Raw genomic sequence first — 26,461 nt, 5'->3', positions numbered from 1 at the left:
CCAAGTCTCCCCGTGCACAGAGAGGAGGGGGCAGATGTCCCGCACCCTGGGGAGGTCCCGCAGAGGAGGGGGCAGATGTCCCACACCCTGGGGAGGTCCCACCTGCACAGCCATGGCTGGGAGGAGAAAGGGAGCTCGGTCATGTGGAGGACATGGCGGTGGGAAGTGACAAAGTATTTCACACAAAAAATAGTAAGATTGTCTCCAAAAGATCACCTCTTTCCCTTTGCACAGTAGATTCCTTAAGAGTTGTTGTGGGCGAAAAAAAAAATAGGAGCCCTGAGGAAGGTAAAGCACCACAGGGCTGGGGGCACAGGTCTGTGCTGGCCACCCCAGAGGTCGGCAGAGCTACTGGTGGTGCAGTCACACCTGCTAAAAATCGGGCTGATAGTGACAAAAGTGTCAGCAAACACTTCTGAATGCTGCGATGTGGCCTCATACGGGCTGTTGCTTTTCAGATAGTTGTGCAAGCAGCCCCGCGCCCCTCGTCCGCCCCTCGGGCTCCTCCTAACCTGCCATCCTCTTGCTTTCCGTGGTTCTTGTTCCCTTTCTCCTTCTTTTGTTGCAGCCCTTGTTTGCTTTTCTCAGCGCCTGCCCCTCTCCCTTCTCACCCCTGCGTTTATTGGATTTCTCTCTTCTTTCTTGTTTCTCCTCGGTTCCTTCCTTCACCCGCTTTCCTGAGCAGGAAACAAAACTCGATGGTGTTGGCATTGGTCGTATGAACTTTTGACCCTCCTGGGCAATGTTTGAGTGCATTTGAGATGTGGTTGCATAAATGCGCCTCTACCCCCAGCACCTGGATCCTGAACATCCTCCCGGGTGGCCTGAGATGCTGGGGCTCCAAACCCGGCTCGGCGGCTGCATCCCTATGGACCTGAGCTGCAGAGGGGAGTGCCAGGAGACACCCCGGTGTTGCTTGTAGGTACCTGTGCAAAGGCTGGAAATGTGTTAGCGATGACTTTGCCAGCCTTGAAGGCAAAGGGAAGCCAAAACCGAGCAGATGAAGCTATACTGAAGCATCTTCACTGGAAACAGGCTGCTTTTTTTTTTTGATTCCCTCCCAGTCTCCTTGTATTTCCAAATCCCCCAGTGTTTTCAGCCAAGAGATGATATTTGCTAAACCAAGAGGCTTTTTATTTTAAAAAAAACAAAAACCCCCAACCAACAACCAACCAAAAACCCCACAACAACCCCAAACCCAAACACCCCCACCCCCACCCCGTAAGTTACCACAGGAGGAAATGTCAACCCCCCCTGCCCCCAGATTCTTCCAGGCCCCCAGGTTTTATTCTGCAAAGTGAGTGAGGGGCCAGGTTTGTAAAGGGTGTCTCAAGTTTTAGTGGGGTCTGAGGCAGTGCCAGGCTATTCTATAAATGCTCCCTGGATACTGGCCATCTCGGCATGTAAATATCTTTTAAAATTGGATCCCTAGGAGCCTTGAGAGTCTCCAGGACTTATGCTCCTAAGTCATTTAGGTGAGCTGAAAATGTCAACCCGGAGCTCAAAGTAGAGCCCTGGTTGCTTGGGGTGGGTGGCTGGGGTTTTGGGTGGGTTTGGTTGGGTTTTTTTTTTCCTTTGATTGAAAGTCAATTTACTTGCTGTTTGGGAAGGGAACACCAGTTTAGTGTTGTTTCAAAGAACATTTTGAGAGGAAGAGTCACTGGGTGGTTATTTCTCAAGATGGCTGTTTCAGAGGTGGCTCCGTGCAAGCATTTTCAGCCCATAACAGGGGAAAAGGATGATAATATTTTTTCCTTCTGTAGCTGAAACAAATCCGGCCCTGAAATGAAGGGCATGGTGGGACACAAAGTGTACTGAGGGTGGTGGTCGGTGCTGAGCTGGCTGCCCCGCTGTGCCCTGCGGCAGGGCTTCGTGCTGCCGGCCGGTGTGCCCTGGCTCACAGGTATCCCAGCCCACCTGCCCTGATAAAAACCTCCCCAGGGAAGTTTCTCCCACCCAATTCCATACAGCGACGCTAGCTGCCTGGAAGCCCCCAGTTTCCAAACACACATGTTGGGTTGTTGGGGTGGGTATTTTTTCAGACATATAAGGCTAGCCGGCCTCTGGCTGGGTATTTCCATACTGTTCCCGGCTCCGTCCTAACCCGTTCCCAGTCCGACCCGTCCCGTAACAAATCTATTCAGGGAGGCCTCTGAAAAGGGAGAAAGAAATGCCATCCATTCAGCAGCCCCTGCTCCTTCTGACACCCTCTGTCTCCCCATCCAGTTCATAAAGGACTTTCTGTTGGTTCGCAGCAACCAGGGAGCAGGAATGCCGCCGGCCGATCATGGTTTATGTCGTCTACAAAATGCCAACAGTATGGGGATCAGATGACCCTGGACGTGTTTATTGTAGTAGGGGAAATTAGCAATAAATAAAGGCAAGTGGGCAGAAGAAAACTGGGACCCTCTGGGACTCTTGTGTCTATAGGGTCAGAATCAAAAGAAGGCTTGATTTGCTCCTATAATTTAACCCAGCCCCTGGGCTCCTTTATCAGAGCAAGGACAAGGACATGCTAATCTGAGTGCCCATAATTTAACGGAAATATACTGTACTTACACTGTGCGTTTCGAGGCGGCTGGCTGGTCCCGCGGGGCCCCGGGTCCTGGCTGAGCCGTTTCAGGTGCAGCTGGCACGGGAGGCTGCCCTGCCGCCGGGAGCAGCCGCGAGCGGTGCACCGTTCAGGCTGTGGTGCCCGTATGGGGTTTCTGGCCAGGGCCATCCGAGCACGGGCCTTTAGGGCATGTTCTTTCATGGGAATGCTGGTTTTTCCCCACCCCTGTGGCGTGGTAAAGTGTGGGAGCCAGGCGTTTGGTGCTGCCTTGTCTCCCGTGGATGGGTCCCCTGACCCAGCACCCCCGTGGGACTGAGCTCGACCACGGCGGGTTATCAGCCCTCTCTTCTCTCACACCCCCAGTACTCCCTGTTCTGGTGGAGAGGCATCCCTGCGGAGCCTAGTCCTGCTGCAGCCCCTCCATCCTGCTAAACAGACACTGGTTACCTTCCCCTCCAGGCCCTTATTTAGGTGGCTAATGGGATTACCCAGCGGTTCAGCGGTGTGTGCACCTGTAAATGCGGTGCTGGACGAGGTCCCCAAAGCCCTGTGCTCCCGGGAGGGACAGGTGAGACACCCCTCTGCAATGTGCCACCACCAAGTCCTGCTCCCCGGGGCTGTTGGTGGCTTTCTGCAGGCTGGGGCACCTCGGGTTTCACTTGCATCAGCCTGCAAGAGGTGGTTTTTCCTCCCTTCAAAACTACCCGCTCGCCTTGTTCCTAAGATACTTTCCCCTTCACCAAGGATTGTTCTTCCCATGGAGAAAAAAAAAAAAAAAGCCAGGGTTTTCAATAATCTGGGATGGCAGAGCAAGCCAATAAATTCTCTGCTTGAAAGATGAAAGACTACAGTTAAAGAAAAAACCGGCTGACAAAGCCCTCCTCCCGCAGCCCCTGCGTGCTGTACCACAGGTGTCTGTGGCGCTTTCACCAAACCGCCCTGTCTCTCAAGACAGGCGGACCAAGCGTGTGCTTCCCCTCTCAAAACCCGCTTTCAATGACTGAAAAAATTTGAGACTGCTTTTTTGTTGTTGTTTTTTTGTTGTGTGTGTGCACAGATGTTGTTATCTATTCCCGCTCTGTGTCTGTGGCATATGGAAGTGGGACCAGGGCGGTTGCAGTTTTTGGCACTGGCAGCCTGTGGGTCTGTGGGGGCAGGGGCCGCGGTAAGACCTGGTGGGTTCCCGTTGACTTCAATGTTGGTGCCCAGCCACTTTGGAGGGGTTCCTGGCCAAATAACCTGGCCATGGCCAGCAGGGCCCTTGCTGTCTCACTGCAGTGACCCAGGGCGTGGGCAGTCTGGGTCTGCAGTGGCGGCATCCCTGCATCCCGCTGCCCCAGGAGGGATGGAGCTGCTGGGAAAATGCCTGTCCTAGGTGCCGGCTCCTGCACCTTCCCCACTGAGGCAGTGGTGGGGAGCAATTAGGGACCCCACTGAGGGGTAAAAGCCTCGTTATGTAAAATAAAACATTAAACCAGGCGATAATGGAGGAAATTAATAATACCCAGAAGACGTTAAAGGTAAATATGATTGTAATGTAAACGTAATGGCTTTAAATATTGGCTTTTATGTGACAGCTGCTCTCTAAGCACCTGCTTTAGTCTCTTATTCACAACAGTAATTTACAGGCAGCAGCTTTTGTTGTGTGGCACAAAAAAAAAAAAGAAATATCCTTATATTCCTATTGTCTTGGTGCTTTTTCCCCTTCCATTTCCGTGCCTGGGAGGTATTATTGCCTGCATTCCATTCTCGACCCGGTGAGACACGTTAAGGCCGTTATGATCCTGATGCCGGACCACAGACCACAAAGGGATGCACAGAAATAGTGTGTGTGTGTGTGTGTGTCCCTCTGGGAGCAGCTGGTGTTTGCTTGCTGGGCAGCCAGGATTTCAGGGCCAAGAAGCGCGTGGGGCTGGGGACAGAGGCTTGGGGGGCACAGGAGCTGCGGGTCCCCAGGCTAGGGGGATGGACCCTGCCATACCAACGCTTTCTCGGTTTGAAGTGTTCTTGCTTAGGCATCCTTTGGCCCCTGAAATATGGGATGGCAGTGGCAAGCTGGAGGGATAGGCACAGCTTTAAGTGCTGTAAGTTAGAAGTGCTGATTTTCTGCTTTTACTCAAACCCCTGCATTTTCTCTTTGGAATATCTAGTTGCATATTTGGGAACTGTATTCTCCCTGGATTTTTTTTTCCCTATGGATGTTTATGTACGGGCTCTGGCCGCAACAGGGGGACATGCTGGGCTTTGTCTGGCACCCGGGCTGGTGGCACCACATATTTATGGCCGAAGGCCAGTGGCCTCCAGCCACCAGGTGCTGGCCAGGGAGGGCTGGGGGGGTGGTGCTTTGGCACCAGCAAGTCCAAAGTACAACTGTTAACCAGTAACCGTGCCTGCCCTCCGCTCGCCCCCCCCCCCCCCCCCCGCTGTGTCCTCCCTCAGGGGTTCTGCACTCCCCTTTTTCACAAGAGGTGTTTTCTCCCCTGCATCTGGCAGGACCTTGTCTCTGGGCCCCCGCGGTGTGCAGCTTGGCAATGCAAGAGTTGCAGTAGTGCCTGTGGCTATAGAAGTCATTGCAATTCTCAGGTTTTTGCATACTTTGCTTATTTTAAAATGCCAGTTTCCAGAGTCATGCCATTCTGTAACTAGCCTCTCACATTCACCTGGAGAAAAGTAAGCTTTATCCACAGCCCCGCCCACCCCACCCCCTTTTTTTTTTTTGTCTGGGTTTTTTTACAGCTGCAAAAACTAGGAGGAAAGTAAAAATTACATCCATCCAGGATTTTTTGTAATTATGTCCTCATAAAGGTCATTTCATCATTGGGTATTAGTTTCATGGAGTCCTTTCTGAATGTTGGTTGTTAGCAGCAAAGCATCAGCAAAGCAAATTTGGCCCTTGGGAGTGGGATGGGACAGTGGGTGCCCAGCAGAAGTGCCTGGCAGCTTTTCCACAGCGATTAAAAGCTTTGCCCCTCTATGGGGGCTGCAATTCCTAATTTTGCAGAAGCACTGCAGGGCTGAGGGATTACATCACGCCGGGTTTGAGGGCTGGAATATTCCCCTAGCCCTAGTGATATCGGGGGGCATGGTAAACTTTTACCTTAAAAGAGCTGTGTGGATGGATAAGAGATGTGCCCGAGCTTCGTATTTACTTTAAGATTAGTGAAGAATTGGCTAGAACAGCGTGTTTTCTGTTGACTGTGAAAACAAGCATGGCCCTGGCCCGGGCTGAACCCGGCAGGGGGACAAGCCCTGTGCTGGCAGCGTGCAGGCAGGGTCCCTGCCTGCAGCTGGGTGCAGGTTAGCCTGGCAGGAGCCCTGCTTTGCGGGGGGGTGGCAAAGGCTGCAGCAGTGGTGGCTAATGCAAGCCTAGCCTGGGGGAGGGAGGAGCCCACCTGTGCTGTGGGGGTGGCCGGGAGACCCGCTCAGCTCTTTGCTACTCCAGGACGTTTTTAAAAGATAATGAACATACAAACATGGGAGGGCAAGAGCACTCGGGTAGTGTGGCTTAGGCTCATGATAGAAAATTCAAACAATATTAGACTCAAAAAGTCAACATTAGACACACTTCTACTAAGGACCTACAAACAAACAGAGTTCCTCTGTACACACATTAACAAACACGGCTCGGATGATGATGATGGCTGCTTTCACCTTTTCACTGTCTCCGTCTTTTACCCAGGCATTGTGGTGGGTTTCGGTGGTTCCCAGCATTGGGAAGACTGCGTTGTGGAGGGCTCTTGCTGCTAGTGCTCATCCATCCATCCATCCATCCATCCATCCATCCATCCATCCATCCACCCCTCGCCTGTTGAGCCTCCTTGGGGAGCACAGCCCTGGGGTCAGCACATCCTCAGAATTTTTGTTCCTCCAGGTCTAGAAAAGTCAAGAAGGGTTAGTGCAGGGCGAGCTGAAGAGCTGGCAGTGTTCACACCAGCCCCGTGGCACAGCGTGGGGAGGTGCAGGTTCCACCCCATGCTTGCTCGACGAATTTTGGCCCTTGCTGCCGGCCGGGTGCTGCTGCTGGGGTTTGCTCTGCGATAAGGATGGGGAGTATGGCCTGAATGGCTGGGCAGATGGCCCCGGCCCTGGCCTGTGCCGCCCCCGTGGCTGTTGGGCAGCTGGGTGGGTGGCAGGTAGGCGCTCCCGGTGACACAGCAGGGCTAGAGCCAGGGGCAGCGGACAGACACCTGGCCCTGGCTGTGCCTGCACCCCACATTGCTGCGCGTTGGCACAAGCCGCGATTGCTATTAACAGGTACGCGGTGCCTCAGGCACAGCTCTCGAGGTCTGATTTTTCCATGGCTTAGCAGCCGTCCTTGGGGCTGGATGTTTCTAATACCTGGAGCGAGATCAAACCTCTCCTCCCCGAAGGTGAAACACTTATCTTCCCCCAGACCCCACTGCTTAAGGAATGGAGAAGGAGATGATCTCCTTAGAAAACCTGCCTTTATATATTGAACTGAATAATGAGCCCTGTGTTTCGGGAAAAGGAAGAGCAAAGGGAGTCCTTAGGCTCTGCTGCTGTTCTCTCCTCTTCCATGTTTCACCTCGAAGATCAGGGGGAAGCGAGGGGAAAGCCTCCCTCCTAAAGAGCATCCTAATTGTCATTGCCCCCGTGCCTCTATGCGAGACAGTCTATAGCACCCAGCAGGCACATCCAGGGCTGCTGCCGCTCCTCCAAGTCCCTGGTAATGCGATGCCTTTCCCCAGGATCAAGGTATTAAGGTTTAGGTTATTTGTATTGATTTTATGTGCTGCCATGCTGTGTCAGTCATGCTCATATTTGTGGTTCACAAATTCCTCCTTTAAATGTCACAGCCATTTCATCTCCCTTTGCCATCAATACTTCCAGCCATGGGGGCTGTTTATTAACCCCGGCGCCAGCTTCTCTCGCACACACCTTGCTTCTCCTTTTCAGGTCCCTCTTTATTAGCAGGGGAGGAAAAAAAAAAAAAAAAAAAAAAAAAAAAAAAGAGGAAAAATAGAGTTACTTCCCCACAGAGGAAAAAGACCTCCAGAATGCGTTGGGTTGCTCTGCACAATTTTTGGGCCCTCTAGTGGTTAATGCCATTTTTGGATGAATTTTCGGCATTTCCCTGGTGCTGCAGCAGCGGCTTCCTCCTGGCAGAGCCGTGACTGTGTTTGGATAATGTGATTGCTGAGCAAGCAAGTAGAAAGAAAACGGCAGAGACGGCTTCATCAGGCGCCTGCCTTGCCCAGGGATTCCCCTGGAAATGCCAGAGCAGGTCTGGCACATCACCCCAAGCCATCCAAATGCACTGCTCTCTCTGGGAAGTGACCGGGAAGACCCACGGATACCTCCGAAGGCATAGGGATAATGACTGTATTTATTAGCCACCGCCCTATTTTCCTTGTGATCCTTTAACAAACAGGCAGCAGAAATAAAAACAGCAAACATGTTTTCCCCTATTCCTCTGCAAGCGCTTACTTAAGCTTTTATTATATTTGGCCATGGGACGTTTGGTAAACTTACTGATGATATCAGAGAATGATTTTACAAACAGTAAAAGTTACACTATTGACACCTCCAAATTCGGGAGTATTTACATTGTGTTAGGTGCACACTTGCTCAGCGAGATTAACAAACATTACTCGAAAGGCTATAGCCAAATCCACCGTGGTTGTTTATAAAACCTTTACAACTCATCAGCTTCTACTAACACACTGGCACTGTTCAATTACCATCACTTTTAGAGAGCCTTAGCAAAACACCCAGTGCCCATGTAAATAGACAAATCTGAAAACTAGCTGGTCTGTTGGCTTACATACTGTAGGTAATGTTTTCTTTTGCTCAAATTTGTTCTAGAAACTAATCATGCTCTGATAAAGCCATCTGCAAATATGAGAAAGATTGACATCCACATGTCAAAGTTTACACAGCCTGACCAAGTGTACATATAGTGTGGGCGATGCGAGGGCCCCGCTGCGCCGAGTTTCGTGGGGCCGTGCCGGCAGGGATGCTACTTTGGGGGCCAAGCTCCTGCCTGGGCGCCGCTTGCTGCAGCCCGAAACGCGATGTCTTTCTGGGAAGGAGGGTTAAAGCCAAATTATTCCAATGCAAACAGCAGATCTTGGCTAAGCCCGGTTGGGATGGAGATGCTCTGCCGCATCCCTGGCTCCACCGAGGCGTCAGGGACCTGGCATTGCGATGCTTCCGTGACAAGGTGCTCCCACACCAGGCTCCGGCAACCAGCTGGACTTGTCTTCCATATACCCCTTTTCCAGGTGGGAAGTAAAGCTGTTTTCTCCCAGGGTTTTGCCCCTGGGTGCTTGCAGGGGCCCATGTGGACCTGGCGGGGTGCCTGGAGGCATACGGCAAAGGGGCATCAGCGGGATGCTGAGGCAGTGGTGCCGTGGCAGGGCTGGGGGCAAGCGGTTGTGCCCACGCTGCTGGCTGCCCTGCGACGCTTTCTGCATGGCAACAGCCAAAAAAAAGTTGGAAAAAGCTTCGAGGTGAAGCTTAGCAAAAGCTTTTGACACAAGACTTGTTATCCCACTGAGGAGCGATCATTAGACTTGGTCCAAAGTACAGATTTCCGTTTGGCTTTCGGTTGCTAAACACGGCTTTTGTTGACTCCTAAACAAGGCCAGCGCTTGAGATTTGGAGCCGACCCCAGCGGCTGGCACCCAGGCCCTGAAAACCCAAATACAGAAGGAGAAAATAAATCACTTACGTTTTATTTAATCGTATTGCTAAAGAAAGGATTTAATGGACTTCCCATCCTTCTTTTAATCAAATAAAATATCCTGCCCGCACGGGGCTGAGCCTGGACACTTGCCTCGCCAGCACGGCAAGGGAGCCAACTTGAAGTGTGTGCTGAGGGGAGCCGAATAAAACCCTGGGCCAGCCACCCTGGGCACAAATCCTCATTTTTTTTTTCAGGCCCCATGGGACTGGGGCAGGACCCTGAACTGAGAGGCTGGGGACCACAGCCCCAGGCATGGGAGCTGCTGCTGCAATGCACGTCCCACTTGTGTCCTCTGCTGATGCTGCCCGGGGAGATGGGGTTGCTATAGCTTGCCTTGCTGCTATTGGCATTATCTGCATCGTAGTATGGAACCAATCTGGGATGGAGAAATCAGGATGGTTTTGGAGCTGAGGGGGAAAACACCACCTCCAGTGCAGTGATGCTCCATGTGGAGCTCCTCTCCTGGGCACTTTTTTGCAGGTTCCCAGAGCAGAGAGGTAGCATGAGTAGCATCACTCCCAAGCTCCCTTTGGTGCTGAGCTGAAAGGTTGGAGTCCTGGATGCTCCTTTTGTGCTAAGTGGCTGTAACGGCATGGTTGGCTTTTTTCCATCAGTTCTGGTTTTGCCTCTGTATTTCTGAGCTGTGCTCTCAGCCTCTTGTGTAGACAGACGGGTAAACAGGCATAGACATAGAGATATTAAAGCAAAATTCACGCCCCACCCCTTCCCTCTCCCTCTGCTTCCACCACAGCAGAAGGATGCTCGGGGCTGGCCCTGCCAGCCGGCAGCTCTCCATTGGGAAGGGGCAGCTATGCCACCCTGCCTTTCCCTGTATCCCTGCAGAAAGCCAGATCTGATTGACTGGGCTTCGTTATGCTAATGGCGCAGCCTAGCAGGGAGCACTGGAGTAAACCCCTCTTGCTCCGGGGCTGCTCCACGCTGGGAGGCTGCTGTGAAGGGGACCTTGTCCGAGGGGAAAAGTCAGCCTTCAGAAGAACCTTTGATGGAATAAATAAATAAATGGATAAATCCAAGCTTGCCTTTAATAGGGGCTCGAGCTGCAGGTCCATGCGTGCTAGCATTAGGTGTTTAAGGCGACTTGTTTGAAAGCGCATCAGCATCAATCATTGTCTGCTGCTACTTGAAAAACAACACTGATAGACTAGCGGGGAGCAAAGCTTTCTGCCTGCCTCCGCAGCATGCTGCAATTCAATTAGTCATGGTCAGAGGGTGGCATTATTATTCATACATTACTGATTGTTCCCAAAGTAAACAGCGCGAGGATGGGGTCTGTGATCCTCTCCGTGCCCTTAGCCAGGACACAAAGGGAAATGTGATGCAGACCCTGGGGTGGGACGTTGTTTGCAAACTTCACAGTCAGATCGTGCTGGTTTTCATCCTCCTCGCAGATAAGTGTCGGTGTATGCATACAAAAAAGCGCTGAGATATTTTACCCCAGTCAATTCTGTGATGGTTTCTTTTAACACTGATAACTTTTTTTTTTTTAAAAAAGCCACATGCTAATTTTAGATAGGATGGGTAGCTTAAACTATGCAAATACAGACCCTGTCACCACAGAATATAATAATGATCGACAGCTTAGCAATTAGCAGTAAATAACCACGCTATGCAACACAGCAATATCATTTGCATGCTCGCAAAATAGCCACCCAAAGCTGTAATGGCCTATGAAGCCATCTGTTTATCGGCAGTACGGTGGGGAAAGCCAAAACACGCATGACATGAAGCCTGACGAAAGTGCTAGGGACCAACTTCTGCCCTTGCTTGGGGCTGAAGCAGCGGTCGGACCTGTGCTCCCCTCGGCAGCAGCTGGAGGAACCTTCCCCTGCAGCAAACATAGGGAAGAGGGCTCCTGAAAAGGCTGCTAATTGCTTTACACCTTTCTGTCTGTCCCCCCCTTACCTCCCGCCCCCGCTCAGTTTATCACCTCAGGTAATGGTGCAAATTACCACCCGGGCTGATTTCCTCGGCTTGCCCATGATTTAATAAGTGAATGCGAAGCTGTGGGGAGAGGGGGTGAGCATTGCCTGCAGAGCAGCGGCAAAGGCTTGCAAAGGGTCATAGCCAGCAAAGGCAAAACTCCTGCCCGCCTGGGTTGTCATCTCCTTCCCTAGTGATGCTGCAGAGCAAAATATATGGAACGGTGATGGGCGGATGTGGAATAATCAGTTGCTCTGCGAAAATGTTGTATGAGTGTAGGGGTTTAGGTGCCCGGGTCTGGCACGGCACCAGTCTCGAGTGTACGCTAAACTGTTTAAGGGCATAAGTACCCTCTGAGTGAAACCATTTCACAATGACTAGAATGGAAATTAGTACAGTCACAGTAAACGTAACCACCACCTATGCAGGTGATACCTATGGTGTATGTATCGGAAAGTCTGTTTTCAAACATTCGAGCTTAGCTTGATTAAAGGTTAAATGGATTTCCAGCACTAAAAAATATGACACTTCCCACGCTGGGTGAATGCAGAAGGGTTTTGTATGTCCTGATGTATTTAACAAACTTATAAGCTCCTCTTTTAACCTTTGTGCTTCAGAAGCGTTAATGAAATATTCTGCCCAAATTGCCTTTTCTTATGGGGCAGGGGACTTGAAGTGCAGATTTCTTCTTCTCATAAAAAAATTTTAAAAGTTGTATAAATGTATATTAGTCTTCTCCCTGGAATGAGCTCCCAGCTCCTCTTGTGATGGGGATGCTCTCCCAGTGCAGCATCTCCACCGCTCCCTGGCAAACCCCTCCTCCAGCCCGCTAATGTATTTGCACAAAACTTGAAGGAGCGCAATCTACGTGAAAGCCCTGCTGCCTCCGGAGTTATTACAGGGACTGATGGGCAGCCACCCTGCGAATCAGCGTGTTTGCTCCTTTTCCTTGGGGAAGCCAGCTGGCTACAATAAAAATGTACTTCTTTGATAGCTGCTGCCCCAAGTGCTTGACAAAATTCAGGTGCGAGGGAGGAAGATTGCTTTGGGCAGGGTGAGGAGGAAGATGAGCTCCCAGCTGCAGCTGTCCGGGGAGTGTGGACTGAGTGAAGAAGTTGTGGTGGTTGGTGCTAAACATCTTCCAGGCTCAACATCAGAATTATTGATGTGGCTGCACCATTTCTGGGAGGATCCGCCGCACATAGCATGCACACAACAAATCCCACCCAAAGGAAAATAACCACCTGATACTCCAATGAACTCTAATATTTCTGTTTTTTGTTTTTGTTTTTTTTTAAAAGGCCTTCTTCACCATCTCATTGCTATTCCTCCCCTGCCCTATTTCTCTTCCAAAGGACCAACCCAAACGTAGCAAGGGAGCAGCCGCAAACCTCCCCAAATGACAGATGCAATGCCTAGTGTCAGTCAGTGCCATTATTTTGCATAGCAGTACTGTTCTGGCCCCTTGACAGCTTGATTTAAGGCCGCCCTTGCTTGTCGTGTTGACATGACAACTGTGGGATATGTCGTAAATATCCCAGGAGTGGACAGGAATTGTGGAGCTGGATTGTACGGGCGGTATTGTACGGCATGTGGCTGAGCCCTCAGCCCGTCCCAGCGGCTGAGCAGGGTTTGCTGTGGTTTTGTTTGGAAAAGAAAGAAATAAGAAAGAAAGGAAGGGAAAAAAAATTTAAAAAGAGCAAACTTTATTTTTGGTTGATTTTGTAACTCTTTGTGGTTGTGGGATCACTCATGGCTGTCAAGGACCCAGCCGGCTGAAAGCTATCAATCAACCAGGGGTTTTCTGAAAGACTCAGAGATATCTGTTCCCTCTCCCCAAGGCTGAGCGGCTGCAGAAGTGAAGCCAAGGCTTTTCAAGACTTGAAGTGGAGGACAGGCTTTTAAATCTGGGCAGGCAGGATGGTGAGGAGCGTTATCAGAGCAAAGTCTTGACCTAAAGCCTGTCAAAGCCAGGGCAGGGTCTTACCGAATGCCCTGCAGGGTCCTGCCGGGCAAAAGAACCTTTGGAACCAGGTTTTGGGGTGTGTTGGACCACGTGGCATCTCCCCAGTGATGCTGAATCCCATCGTTATCGGCCTGTTTCTGGCCTTGGTTGTGGAGTGTCGGTGGAGTGGCTCCAGCAGCAGCCACCCTCTCTATCATGCTGAGCGGCCGTGTCCCAGCACGCCGTGAGCAGGTGAAGGAGGTGAGGAGGTCCAGAGGCACAGACATCAGTGTCTAGTGCTGCTCTGCCCAGTCACATGGCATCCCAACAGCTTGTTGGTACCTGGAAACAAAGATTAGAAATGAAACGGTACAACTGGTACAAACAACAGCTTCTCCAAAGAGACAGTATTTGAGCAGTGGGTTGCACCAGAGCAACAGAATTTAATGATTTCCTGGACTTTTGACACCGTTCTGGGGTAGACCAGAGCAATCTGTGCTTGGAGAAATACCCCTGTCATCATCTTCAAAACTACACGCTCAGCCTGAGCGGGTTCAAAGCCCTTTTCTCAAGCTAGCATCCGTAGAGGGGGACATTTCCATTCTGTTATTTTCTCTTAGGTTTGGAGTTTATAAAGCAGCACACACGCATATTGAGTTTTGTTTCAAATTGAAATGAGACATTATTGAAACAAAGGAAAAGTTTCCTCTTCTCTCCCCCCATTCTTTTCCACTATTATATGCAGCAAGACAAATGATGGGGAAAAGCTCCTTCCCACTTTTTCCTTTTCTTTTTTTCCTTTTGTAATTTTGAAAAAAGACCCCAACTTGAAAGGAAGATGAGCCAGAGCAGCAAGGGAACAAAACCCATCGGCAACTCCATCGCTGGGATTTTAAAACATTTAAATGCACCAGGGTTACGAGGGAACAATCTCTGTCATTTCCAAAGTTTCCTGAGTTGGAGGAGCTGTGGAAAGGAAAAGAGGAGAAAGGGGGGGGGAGGGGAAGGAGGGAAATAATGGCAAATCCTAAATATGAAGCATCATATGCACAAACTGAACTTAAGACTTCAGATTTGTTTTAAGGACAGCTCATTCAGAGGACGGCGTTGGTGCCTTGGTCCCTGCAGCTGCTCCCCTGGACATGAGCCGACACTGAGCCCCTCTCGCAGGACACGGGGGCCCCACGTCCCCCATCCCAGTTATTCATGGTCCTGACCTGGAACAGAGCCCAACAACTGCATAAACTTGATCCAGTCTGAGATGGGCATGAATTTACCTTTAGCTTTACAAGGACTTCATTGCTACCCCTACCTTCCCTATCCATAGCCCCAAAGTGCTTGAAGTCATCAAAACCCCCAGGCTCCTAAACCGCCACCCCTAGTCCTGTTTTCTGTGGCACGGGGGAGAGGTGCAGTGGGTACCATGAGCATCGCACCTAAGGTCCCTCCCAGCCTCATCTGCAACAGCAACCCAGGGCAGATGCTCTGGGGACAGCAGTCATAAGGTGGTGAGCACGTGACTTTCCCCCCCCCTCCCCCAAACAATCCTCGAGCCTTCGGAAAGGATCTGTCAAGCCCAAAGCGGTTTGTAAATATTTCGTAACACTCAGGGCACTTTTCCTTGAAGCTTTCCCTTGCGGTGCTCATTTATTCCAACATTTTCTAAACTTGCTGCTGCTGCAGGCTGGTCCTCTTGAAGCAATCCCTGATGCTGTGAGCACCAGAGCTCCTGTCCTGATTTTGCATGACCTATCCTTGACGTGGTGCGTCACCTCTGAGCGTGGCCACTGCCTGGCAATTTCAGGGTGGAAGGGTGTTTGCATGGGTGGGCAGACTTGAGACCCACCTCCTCATCCTCTTGGGTCATTTTATAAATCTTAGTTGAATGTGAATGTAACGAGCAAACTGTAAATGTGACAGGGAAGAGCATTGGATCCCACCACCTGCTAAAGCATCACCTCTGCATAGGGCTGGATGATGGAGAAAGTTGCTGCTGAAGGCAAGGGCCATGAGAAATCCCAGAAAGGACCTTCAGTATTGTCCAGGGCACATCCCACCCCTGGTATGCGGGTGGCTTGGCAGTACTCACAAGCAGAAATCATAAATGCAATACTAGTCCTTCCCTTCCTTCTTGGATGCTAGGAGAAATGTCTTGATTAGTTTTGTTTGCTTGGGCTTGTTTGTTTGTTGATGTGTGTTGTGTATTTGTAGGTGTGTGTAGGCTTTATTGACCGAATGCTGAGTTCACGCGTAAGTGGGGTTATAGGGAGGTATCGAGGAGGAGAAGCAAGCTGGCTGGATTGATAGATATGGCATTTACATTCTCTGTTCAATCTGCATCAGGGAGGAGGGTCACTGCAATATTAGTTTTGACTGAGATGTAGTTTGTGGAGCTCCGAGAAAGCCACAGGCACAGGGCTGGCAGAGGGAAACCCTTCACCCTTCCCCAAAACCTGGCCAGAACCAGATTGTCCTGACAAGTCTCATTGCATGGACTGGTGGGAGGAGAGGGGGAAGGTCGCAGGCGATGGGCTCGTAGGGGAACCTCAGCTGCCGGGAGCAGCTGTGGGACTGCCCGAGACAATCCTTGTCATTGCCGTCACCATAACCATTGCCATCATCATTAGTGCCATCACCATTGCTAATGTCATTGCTGTCACCATCACCATTGCCATTGTTGCCACTAGTGCCATTGCTATTGCGTCGCCACCACCATTGCTATCCTTGCTGTTGCCATCGCCATTGCTACTGCCATGGCCATCACCACAGGAGTGCCAGGAGAGCTGGGGCAGCTCAGCAGGCATGTCACCCCCAGGCCAGGGGACGAGTGCTGTGCTGGGCAGCTCGGCTCTGCCTCTGTGCCTGCCGTGGCCGTGGGGGCTCCAAGCTGTGCTTCAAGAGCACTTACTGAGTTTCAGGACCCAGAAGGTAAATAAAAGGCACATTTTTTTAAGGTTTCATACTTACCAAACCAGTCTGGGGCTTTTTTTTCTTTGAGGCTTGACTTTTAATTGCTGGGCATAGGGAAAGAAAGATGAAGCGAAGTGGGGAAAAAAGCGACTTCAATTGTCACCTGTGTCCTCTCCCCGGTGGGACAGCAGGAGGGGTGTTCCCCAGCCCCAGATCTCCTGTGCAAACAGCTCCTTTCCCTCTCTGCCCACAATATGTAAAACCAAGGCATTTATGTGCAGTTTGTGATCTGGCTACTTCCACTGTTGGCTATCTTAACCCGAGACTGGCAGCAGGGGTCTGGCTTCCAAACAGCCCAGGAAACCCAGCTCCAAAACACTGCCCAGCACCAAACCCCAGACCTCCAAGGCAGAAATAATGTTGGAAGCCTCAAAGATAAAAACAAGACAAGTCAACATAAATTCATCCCGCTTGCACCGGCTCCCCGCTGATTTACATCGGCTCAGTGCTTGAGCAACAAACATAAAATAAATATCCTCCGCGTACAACTGTCTGTGATACAGGTGTGTGCGTGGGCGAGTGTGGGGCTCACAGCCTCCACACCAACGGGCAACATCTGCAGCTGCCCCCAGACAGACAGACAGACAGACAGACAGTCTGATGTGAATTATTTAACACAAAGTGCCGTGACCTCTATTAACAAAGGGAGATGCTTCCAGACCTGCGGGCAGCACCATGGGAAGCAGCTGGATCCAAATCAATCTAATTGAAGATGGGCCTGAATTGATTATAGGAGCTGGTGGCAAGCATCCTGTTGAGGATGCTGGGGGGGTAGATGCCGGTACAGTATACTCCTTTTAGCTCATCTGGAAAGATCACGGCCATAAATTGTGCTTAAGGAAAAGCTCGGCAGCCAAGCACGTCCAGATGCGCACGCACATGTGCTGAGCGGGGGCATTACTTCATGCTGGGGCGCTTTCGAAAAATAAAATTATCTTGAAATTTCCTGATTTTTCTTTTTCTTTTTTCTTTCCCCTTCCCCTTCCTCTGCAATCAAAAGAAAGAAGTGAAAGAAACGTGCACTTCAAGGCTTTAAATCTGAAACTTCCTAATCCCCTGAAGTCCACACTAGACTTCTTGCCTCCATGGAAACCCCAAAGCATTCATCCAAGTGATTGGCCTCCAATGAATTTTAGATAAGACAGAATGGAACGGAATTGATGTGATTTTAATGCAGAAGAAAGCGGTGGAAGGGAGGTCCACTTGGTTCATATTTGAATAAAGCAAACATGACAGACAAAAGGCTGACAGCTGTAAATGACATTGTCAGTACAAAAATTATCAGCCAGTTTACAATCTGTTTGCTTATGTTGAACAAACAGAATGTGTGTGGCATCCCTTGGCTTCATGAATGGCAGAAATACTTGCAGGCTCCGGAGAGAGGCAGATATCTGTTCCCTCCCAGCCCTCCCACTATAAGATATCCGTCTGACAGCCACGCTGAAAAGGAAAATTCTCTCCTTCCCCCCTGCCAACCTTCTCCTCCTGCTTTTTTTCTTTAAATGTTTTTAACCCTTCTCTTTTTTTTTTTTTTTCCTTAGTCCTCTTTTTCTCTGTCTTCTCTTACTTTGCCTTAGTTGTGGTTGTTTGGGTTTTTTTCTGTTGGTTGTTTTGAGGGGAGGGCTGCAGCTGGGCACAGCCCGGCGCCAGTGCGGCAGCGGTGCTGGATGGTGCTGGATGAAGCCGTTCGGCAGTGGCGGCATTCCAGGCACCAAACCTGCTGTTACCTAGCGAAAGCTGCGGCCGAACATGCCTCTGTTTCTTTTCTTCCTTTCTTTCTCCTCCTGCCCAGCAGATCCTGGGAGCGCCTTTTGGGGACAGGACTCTGGCGGCATTGTCCGGGCTGCCGTGGTGCGGGCACTGGCGTCAGACCCCTTTGCTCTTCCATTCCTCACACCAGCCAAAATGTTAGCACCCCCCAAAATGTTAGCTGTGACCAAAAAAGCCTTTTTTAATTTGGGCGCAGATTTAACGAAGTAGAGATCCTCCTTCTCTGCAAGTGCAGCTCCAAGGCACACATGAAACAAGTTGTGGGGTCTCAGCTCAGCACCGTGGGGTGCTCAGGGCGCAGAAACCACCCCCCTCCCCTTGTAAAACCCATCTTTATATGCATATTTATCCCAGGCACTAAATACCTTTTTTTTTTTTTTTTCCCTGGAGGATTTCTATTGTCATCCTGCATCCTTGGTTGAGTTTTTCCATCTGTTATTTTACAGTCGAACTTTGCAGGAGTTCCAGCCCCGAGGCCCTTACCCCCAGCCCATCCCCGTGGTGTCAGGCCACATTCGTACCACACAGCTTTGCGATTCCTGGAAACAAGCTGCCTGCCAGCACAATGTATTCCTTCATTAAAAAGCAACTGAACCTGAAAGCCCACCTTTGGGTTTCTGATGTGCCCTGCCAAGCCTGCCCATTTTATTCCGGCCTGACCTGAGCCTTACAGATAGAAGGAAACCCGACGGCTTGTTGCAGTGAATCAAGCCCCCTTCTTTTATGTGACTGTAAGGGGGGGAAAGAAAAAAAAAATCCAACCCACGCCAGAATTTGTTTAGTGGCACTTGGCTTGTTTGATCAGAAGAAAAAAATAATGACAGGTGAGTACGGTCTGTGTGGGGCAGATAAAGGGACTAGAACAACACCGGGAGAATACGGCAATTGCTTTCCAGGCAGCCGAGCATCCAAACACAGGCACTCATATGAAAAGTTTATCCAATTATGGCAAACCGGATGACGCTTGTTATGTTGTGTTACTCTTTTCATTTTAATCTAAATTGCCGTTTCTCTCTCTCTGATATGGCAATCGGTCATAAAGGGTTGACCACCATTAAAGCTGTTTGATTTGGAACCCTGTAGTGTTTGACTAAGAGGGTAAATGCAAATTTGATGACAGAATAAGGATAAATTTACATATCAGCTTCAGCTCACATGGAGAGAGTAAACATTCTGTTTATCTCTAGTGTCACTTTATGATTTCAGTAGAATATAAAACTGACCTTGGTCCAGACATTGCAAAAGACCTGAATGAAATATATTGTTGTCTAAATACAATTTACTCAAGTAGAAGTTGTCAGCAAACCCGGCGTAACTCAGCAAACAGGGTTAGACAGCAGGGTCGCCAGGACAAAATTGTTCCGATTGACTCCGAAATGAAAATCTCTGCAGCTTTGTAGCTGGCAAGTGGGTGGGAAAGGGAAAGAGCTTCCCCCGCCGAGGCCGTTCCCTAAATCACGGCTCCTTCTTCCAGCCGCAAGCTGGAGGGGAAATCCAAGGAGCTGCAAACTCTGTGCTGCAGATTTATTTGGGAAAAAAAAAAGTTAAAATGCTACATTCCCTATTTTGATTTTTTACATTTTTTTTTTAAACCTTCTGGCTGTTATTCTTTCACTTCCCTTAAGTTTTTACTCAACCTTTACCCAACGTCACCTACAAATATCTGTACCTCAGGTTGCACACGTAATTTGACAGCCCTTTCTTTCTTTTCTGCTGCCCTGGGGTTCGTACTTGTGGGGAAGAAATATGAAACTTTAATGGTTAATGGAGATTCTGTCTCTGCATGGAAATACTTCCAGGCTATTTAAACTACACTGAGCGATTTTCCCCCCTTGCTCCGTCAAATCATCCAAAAGGAAAAGAAATGCAGGAAGGAACAGAGATTTTCTCCCACATCAACTAAGCGGTGCCTAATAAAGGGTCAAAATGTGGAATGCGATGCTTAATGAATGACTTTGTGTATTTAACAGAGAGATGATCAAAACTGACTGAACAAACAAATACGAAAGTAATCGGAACTGATACACAGAAGCAAGAGGAAGGAAAATCTATTTTTCAGGTAACTAAACGAATCAGCTATTGCAATGATGCCGTGGGCTCTCCCCTGAAATGCAGAGCTGCTTGCAAGGCACGGGACCGATGTGAAAGGAGCAGGCAGCGAGCAGGAGGGTTGATTTTGCTCGGTACCCACCCCGGGCATGGTGAAACCGCTGGCGGCTGCTCCGGGCAGAGCCCAGGCACCAGCCGCGCCAGGAGCAGCATGGGCTCGGGGAGACAAAGGCTGGAGGGGAACAAAAGGCAGAGGGAGATAAAGGCGACTCGTGCAGGGTCGCTGGTCTTGTTGCAGATGGGGTTGTTAGTGGGGTTTGGTTATTTGTTAGTAAGAACATCTATATTTTAATGCTTATCTGGACTGCCTAAAATTGCGTTTCCAGGGGTGAACCGCAGGAACTGTTCTGCTGTCGGTGCTACTCCACAACTGGACCCTTAGCACTCATGTGGTATTAACACGGGTACAATGCGCCAGGCCTGGGTGACACACCGGTTCCCCCAGACCCTGGCATCCGCACCGTGTATTTGCAGCTGATTCATGCTTCCGTGGCTGCAATGCTAACATCTTGCAATTGCCGTTTACCTGGGCCCAGCACACGCTTAGGATCCTTTTTTAATTCAGGAGCATCCGTGTAATGAACCTGGCCAAGTCAAGAAGCCTTGTGGTACCGAGTGGGGATGGTTTCGGTCCCGCTTGGGGAGCCACGGGGCAGGGACGGGTGCGGAGGCAGAGCCCTGGGACCCGTCAGCCTGGGTTTGACCCCTGATGTATAGGGCAGAGAGATCGTATGGAGCTACAGCCCCAATGCACCGCTTGTTTCGGAGCTAACACCTCAATAGAAAACAGGGGAAAAAAAGGGGATGGGAGCAGGAAAAATAAACCAAAGCAGATGAAAAAGCCGGGAGAGGCAGCTTTTGCCTGGGACAGCCCTGGGAGAGAGCTCCTGCCCAATCACTTGATCTGTTCCCCCCATTTACAGAGATTATTTGCACTTCTAAAAGCCTGAACAAGGCTGCAGCTCCCGGGGGCCAGGAGCAGGCTGGGAGAACAAGGGATTTGGGCTGACCCCGGGAATTCCCTGCTGCTGTATTGTTTCAGGGCAGCCAAGACTTAGCAAAAAGGGGGCACTTCGCCTTTCGGAGGAAGGAGGGGATGCATCCTCCCTTGCTGGGGAATATCATATTCTGCTGGGTAGGAAGGTTCACATGTTGTCGATTCTGATGTTGTGTTTAAAGATTCCCAGAGAGGAGAAAAAAGTTACTGGGAGAAAGACCCAGGGTTCCCAGCTCCTGTGCTGACCACATTTATCTTAAATTTTGAATCGCAAATGAGATTATTTCTCTATGTTTTCAAAAAAACCATGGTTTTTTGTTTTTAAGAGAGATAAAAGTGCTTGCAAAGAAATAAAACTGTGACTTTCCTCTTCTTCCCTGCCCAGGGCCCCTTGGCACAGCTGGTCCTGCACTCTGTTGGGCTTGCAGTACCGCAGGTATTGGCACCTGCTGCCCTTCCCTGGATCTCCTTGGGTGGGCAATTGCCTCGGTGCGATACTCACTCAGTTGATCTTTCTGAGCCCAAGTAACCTGGGCAAAACCTGCCCGGGTTGGGCTTCCCCTTGTTCTGAAGCCCTCTGTTCCTGAAGGTGACTCGGCACAGCTCTATCCTCTTTGCAAAAGGTCATCCCTGTTCTTTCTGTGCCATAACCTGGCAGGGTAGGAGGGAGGGCTCGGCCAGGTGGGCCCTAACGATGATGATGTTACAGGTGCTCTTCGGAGATGAGCCACTTTCCCAGCGAGAAAGGCAAGAGCCTGCTTCCCAGAGTGCAAAGCAAAAGGTGGGTTTTGCCAAAGGAAGATCTGGGATTTGCTGATATTCGGATCCAGGGCAGGAATGAAGAGGACGCCTGATGAAGAAAGTGCCATTAATTCGGGTGAAGGTGGTCCTTATAGACCCATCGCATCCACGATGGTCCAAATCTTCTGCTTCAATCCTCCCCCTCCCAGGTGGTTTTCCAAAGGCTGCTGCCAAAGCAGCCGGCTGAAGGGAGGACCAGCCAAACCTCAGCTCCGCAGAGAGCACCCAGAAAGTGGTGTGCACGGGACCAGGCACTCCTCAACCCTCGAGCCTGCCCCGGAGGACACCAAGGCCACCCTGGAGCAGCTTGCCAGGTCATGGTGGGTCCCCAGCCCCTGCAGAGGGCTGTATGCATTTACCAGCTGCCCAAAGAGCCCCTTCCCTCCTGCTGCTTCTCCTCCTGCTGCTCATCCAACCTCTTGCCAACCTGAGGGTTGGGGCCAGTGAGTGCTGCCAAAACCCACCTGGCCCAACCTCTTGCAGGTGGGCACATCTCACTGAAGCCCCCAGCACCCACTGTCCAGCTCACCACATCCCCCAGGACCTCTGTGGGCTCTGGATGGGGCCCTGCAGTGTGGGATGCCCTTTGCTGCCCATTCCCACTTCTTCCCAGCAGAAAGCCCAGCCCTGTAGCTGGCATAACCCCACCGGCTTTCACACCTCATACTGATCTCCCAAAACCAGGACCGATCCCCTAGGCTGCCACATGGGAAGTTTGTATCTGAAGCACAGTGCTGCCCAGCGATACCTGTAAAAAGGAGGAAGGTGGCTGCTCTGGGCTTGTAGCTTCGTGAATGTGAACCTTCCCCCGCAGTGGAAACCAGGGCTTATAACGGAGTTGCTGACACCACCTCAATTACTGCTGCACTACCCACTGCCCTGTAATGAAGGAATTTTCCTTTTTTTGCAGCGTGAATACTAATTGAGATGGGCTCCAGAGCAGCACCAGCACAGGAGGATGGTGCCATCTAAAGGAACCGAAGGCAAAGAAGAGCAGCAGCCACCACCAAGGGGGTGCGGAGGGACCAGCCGTATCATTTTAGCTTCAGTAAGGTGGCTCAGCAGCAGGGCTCCAGCTCAGCAGATGCCTCCAGAGGAAGTTTCTGATGGATGCCTGATGGTTTCATGCCACCTTAGAGACAATGGGGTCCCTCATTTGCATAGAATTTTCTTATTTCCTACAAAGCAGATGTTCAAGGGTATTTTCCTCCTAGTACCTTCTTGTTTCCGTCATGTACATAGCTGGTACCAGGGGAATCAAGGGTAACGTTGGACTGTCTGGGATCCTCGATCCATGCCAGGCAGGGCCATCCACCCCAGAGTCAAGTTGTCCTGGTCCTAGAGGACATAATGCTGGTCTTTGGGAACAGATTTTGGAAGTGCCTGTACGCGATGGGTACAAGCTCGGTCCCACCCCGGTGGCCATGCTGGAGCATCAGGGATGGTTACAGCATAGGAACTGGGAACAGGGACCACCATAGGAAAGCTTTTGAGCTAACCAGTCCAAGTCAACCCATGGGCACATGTGCTGACGCTCTGACCCAGCTTCAACTCCCCCTGATGAATTCCCTTTGTCAAGAGGGCTGCAGTCATCCAAAAAATCCTCTTGGCATATGCAGCTAACAAGCCCAAACCAACCCCAGCATTCCTATTTTAGCTTTTTTGAATCACTGCACGCTATGAAAGAAAATCAGTCATGATTTACAGAGCTGCTGCAAGTACCCTGCAAGATGGGACTGCCCGCCAAATTCCAGGTATGTGAGGAAGGCTGACACTTTTGTTCCTGCAATTAATTAATTTTCACCGGGCTTTCACTTTTACAACCTCTTTTTCCACTTCCCAGGTTGCTCAACTCGAAATCAATAAGACCACCCCATGATAAAGACGTCATGCTGAATGTATATGTCATTAATCACTTGAGTTACCTTTCAACCCAGCGAGTTTCCTTTGTTGGAGCCTTCCCTCGAGGTACTGGAAAAACAAACAGACACATTTATAACAACCCCTTAGGGCTAAGTCAACAGTTGCATTCACCTCCTTAATCAACATCTTAGGCTTAACCAAGATCATCTCTAAAACTCCTCAAAGAGCTACAAAGCAGTAACTGTACTTTCCCAGTACAGATAATTGGGATTTTACATGGCATGATGATAGATTTTATTGAAAAAGTTATCCTAACATCGTTGCTCGCTGCTGGGAGTCCTAAATTTGCTGCCCAAACTGAAGCGAGCACTCAGATACGTGATGGCATCACGAAGGCACGCTTGGGCATGTTTTCCAACCATTAATATTTGGCTGCGGTGCAACGGAGGATGAAAGACCTGGAGTCCTTCGCTTTCAACCACCCAAAGCACATATGACACGGACCCGTACAACAGGCCCCGCCATGCCTTGGTCCTATCTTTACACATCTCTTGTAGAAGAACGATGTGGAGGTCGGTGAGAGCTGGGGCAGCCAGGACCATCAGGGCTGCGGCCGCCCTCGGGCACGGAGCTCCCTCCTGGCAGGATGGCACACCTGGCACCTTCCTGGCCGCCAAGCGCAGCGGGCCCGCTGTGGGGTCCGTCTCAGCGGCAGTCCTTCACCCAGCCAGCTCCCCCCTCTCCTGGACCTCTCCACAACCTACTGGGAAGGATAGAGCCTCCGCTGAAGTATTCAAAATATTTTTGAATGAAAGTGTCAGTTCAAGATCCTCAGCATAAAACATACCTAACAAAGCCTATTTGCAAAGTAAATTTACTCTGGATTTCCGATACCTAGGAAAGTTTTTTCTATTATATTTATTTAAAATTACAACAGTTTACATTAGAAACAAGCTCAAACAATTAAGGTAAAAGATAAATAACTGCATACAGTTTAATTTTACAAAATGCAAACATACATCTTTCATTGTTCCATTATCCGAGAATTAAGTGCAATATAATTGTCTGATGTATTGTCGCTGACTTAAATGCTATAAAATTAAATGGACCTGACTTTTATGAAATAATCTTTATTTTCCGTCATCATGCAAGCAGTGGCCTGTGGTGGCTCAGAGTTTTTTTTTGGGGGACACCTTCAAATGAAATGTTTGCTTTCTGCTGCACAGCAGGGTTCCTCTGGATTTCAGATGGCCCAGAGTACTGCCTAGCAAGACGCTGTCCCAGGAAGCAGGAGCTGGAGGTTGCCTTTGGAAAAGTGGGGCTTCATCCAGGCTATTAAGCTGGCAGGAAGAGCTGCGGGATGGTCCGAAGGCTGTGGTGAGCAAGCATGCAATACTTTCCACGCTTTCCTTGCTCCCCACACTGAACGCCCCTGGGGGACACGCTCTTTATCTGGGATGCAATTATAAAAATTGGCTTTGAAATAATCCTTTTAGAACGGGGGAAAAAAAGAAATAACAGGAGGCTTATGCGCTTATGTCGTAAGGCTGGTGCTGTAAATATTAGAGAGACCCGGAAAAGCAGTGTTCTATGAAGAGCGGAGTGCCTGGAGGGCTCAGAAGGAGTGGGTTTGGTCTTTGAGGAATATTCTGAGTCTGAAGGAAGAACAGAGAAAATGAAAACCAATGTTATCTTACCGGGGCCCTGGTACAGAGACTGAAAATGATGACGTTGTTTGATTTTGGAAAAAAATGGGAAAGGAGGCATGTGGCAAAATAACAGCAAATAATGCACAGCCTGGAAAGGGCGGGTGGGAAGACCTGTGTGGTAAGGCGAGCGGGGGGGCAGCCGGAGCCCACCGTGCAGCACCATCAGGGCTCACTGCACAGCACCATCGGAGCTACACTCAGCACTGTTGGAGCCCACCGTGCAGCACCATTGGAGCCACACAGCACAGTCGGAGCCCACTGCGCAGCAGCGCTGCCCTGGGGCAAAGCGACGGCGAGCTGACCGTGTGCCACCGTGGCATCACAGTCCCCGGTGGCCTGAGCCAGGGGCCAAGCCAATGCACTGTGGCTAAAACCAGAAGCACTTGGCGACTAATTGGGGTGTAAGTTACAGATGAATCATATCATTTTGAGTCATGGACCGAGCTCACAAAGGTCTGCAGGTGCTTAGGGATAATCTTGTAAACCCCTATTCCTCCAGCTCTTTGAAGATGCCTGTGGCTTTCAGCAAGCCAAGAGGAGAGGCTGTGTCTCCTGCAGCTTCTGAAGGGCTGAAGGGTGCCCTCCGAAACACTGGCCTTATCCCAGCCATTCGCATCCGTGCTGGAAAGGCAGCTTTCCCCTGTCAGCTCTCCAAGCACCTTTATTCCTCCTTCGTAGCTCCAGTGCCTGCCCGCTTAGGGATTTAGGAGGGGGGGCAGCCCCTGCACCTCACTGCTGCTGCCTCGCTAGCGTCTTATTACACTCATTGAATTATGAAGACCATATTCGTCTTGAAAACAGGCACATTCCTCTTTGCAAGGATGCCTCCAGCTGCCTCCTGGGTGGGCATGAATCACACCAGCCTGCCGAGATTGGCCCTATAACTCCTGTCTGCAGCAGCCCCGGCGCGGGCTGCTTGCATGGAGGATGCTGGCGAATACCAGGAGCGTTTTCCAAGGCAAATCAAGTGTTTCTATAAGACAAGCCCGATGTGCAGTCACTAGAGACCTTGATTTGTGGTGACTCTCACAACAGTGATGTTGAAAGGGCAGACCCTCAGCTGGTGTAAACTGGTACCATTCCCCCCCCCACC

The 26,461-nt window shown here is 50.3% G+C and overlaps 1 long non-coding RNA gene across 2 annotated transcripts in view; it reads left to right on the top strand.

Annotated features, from left to right (window-relative positions):
* LOC114011479 (uncharacterized) overlaps window positions 1-25,601 on the top strand; it is a 36,402-nt gene extending 10,801 nt beyond the window's left edge. Inside the window, exons 2-6 of one of the 2 annotated variants that reach the window (XR_003553385.2) lie at window positions 19,860-19,948; window positions 21,381-21,431; window positions 21,705-22,116; window positions 22,707-23,550; window positions 23,640-25,601. This is a non-coding gene — a long non-coding RNA (uncharacterized LOC114011479). Of the gene's footprint in view, window positions 1-19,859; window positions 19,949-21,380; window positions 21,432-21,704; window positions 22,117-22,706 lie in introns of both variants that reach the window. The other variant, XR_003553384.2, reaches the window with a different exon arrangement.
* The last annotated feature ends 860 nt before the right edge of the window (window positions 25,602-26,461 follow it).

The sequence above is a fragment of the Falco peregrinus genome, chromosome 11 (genome assembly GCF_023634155.1).
Source record: "Falco peregrinus isolate bFalPer1 chromosome 11, bFalPer1.pri, whole genome shotgun sequence".
In the NCBI taxonomy this organism is placed as follows: Eukaryota; Metazoa; Chordata; class Aves; order Falconiformes; family Falconidae; genus Falco; species Falco peregrinus.
The sequence above is the reverse complement of the archived record's forward strand: the minus strand, read 5'-3'. Positions and strand labels throughout refer to the sequence as shown.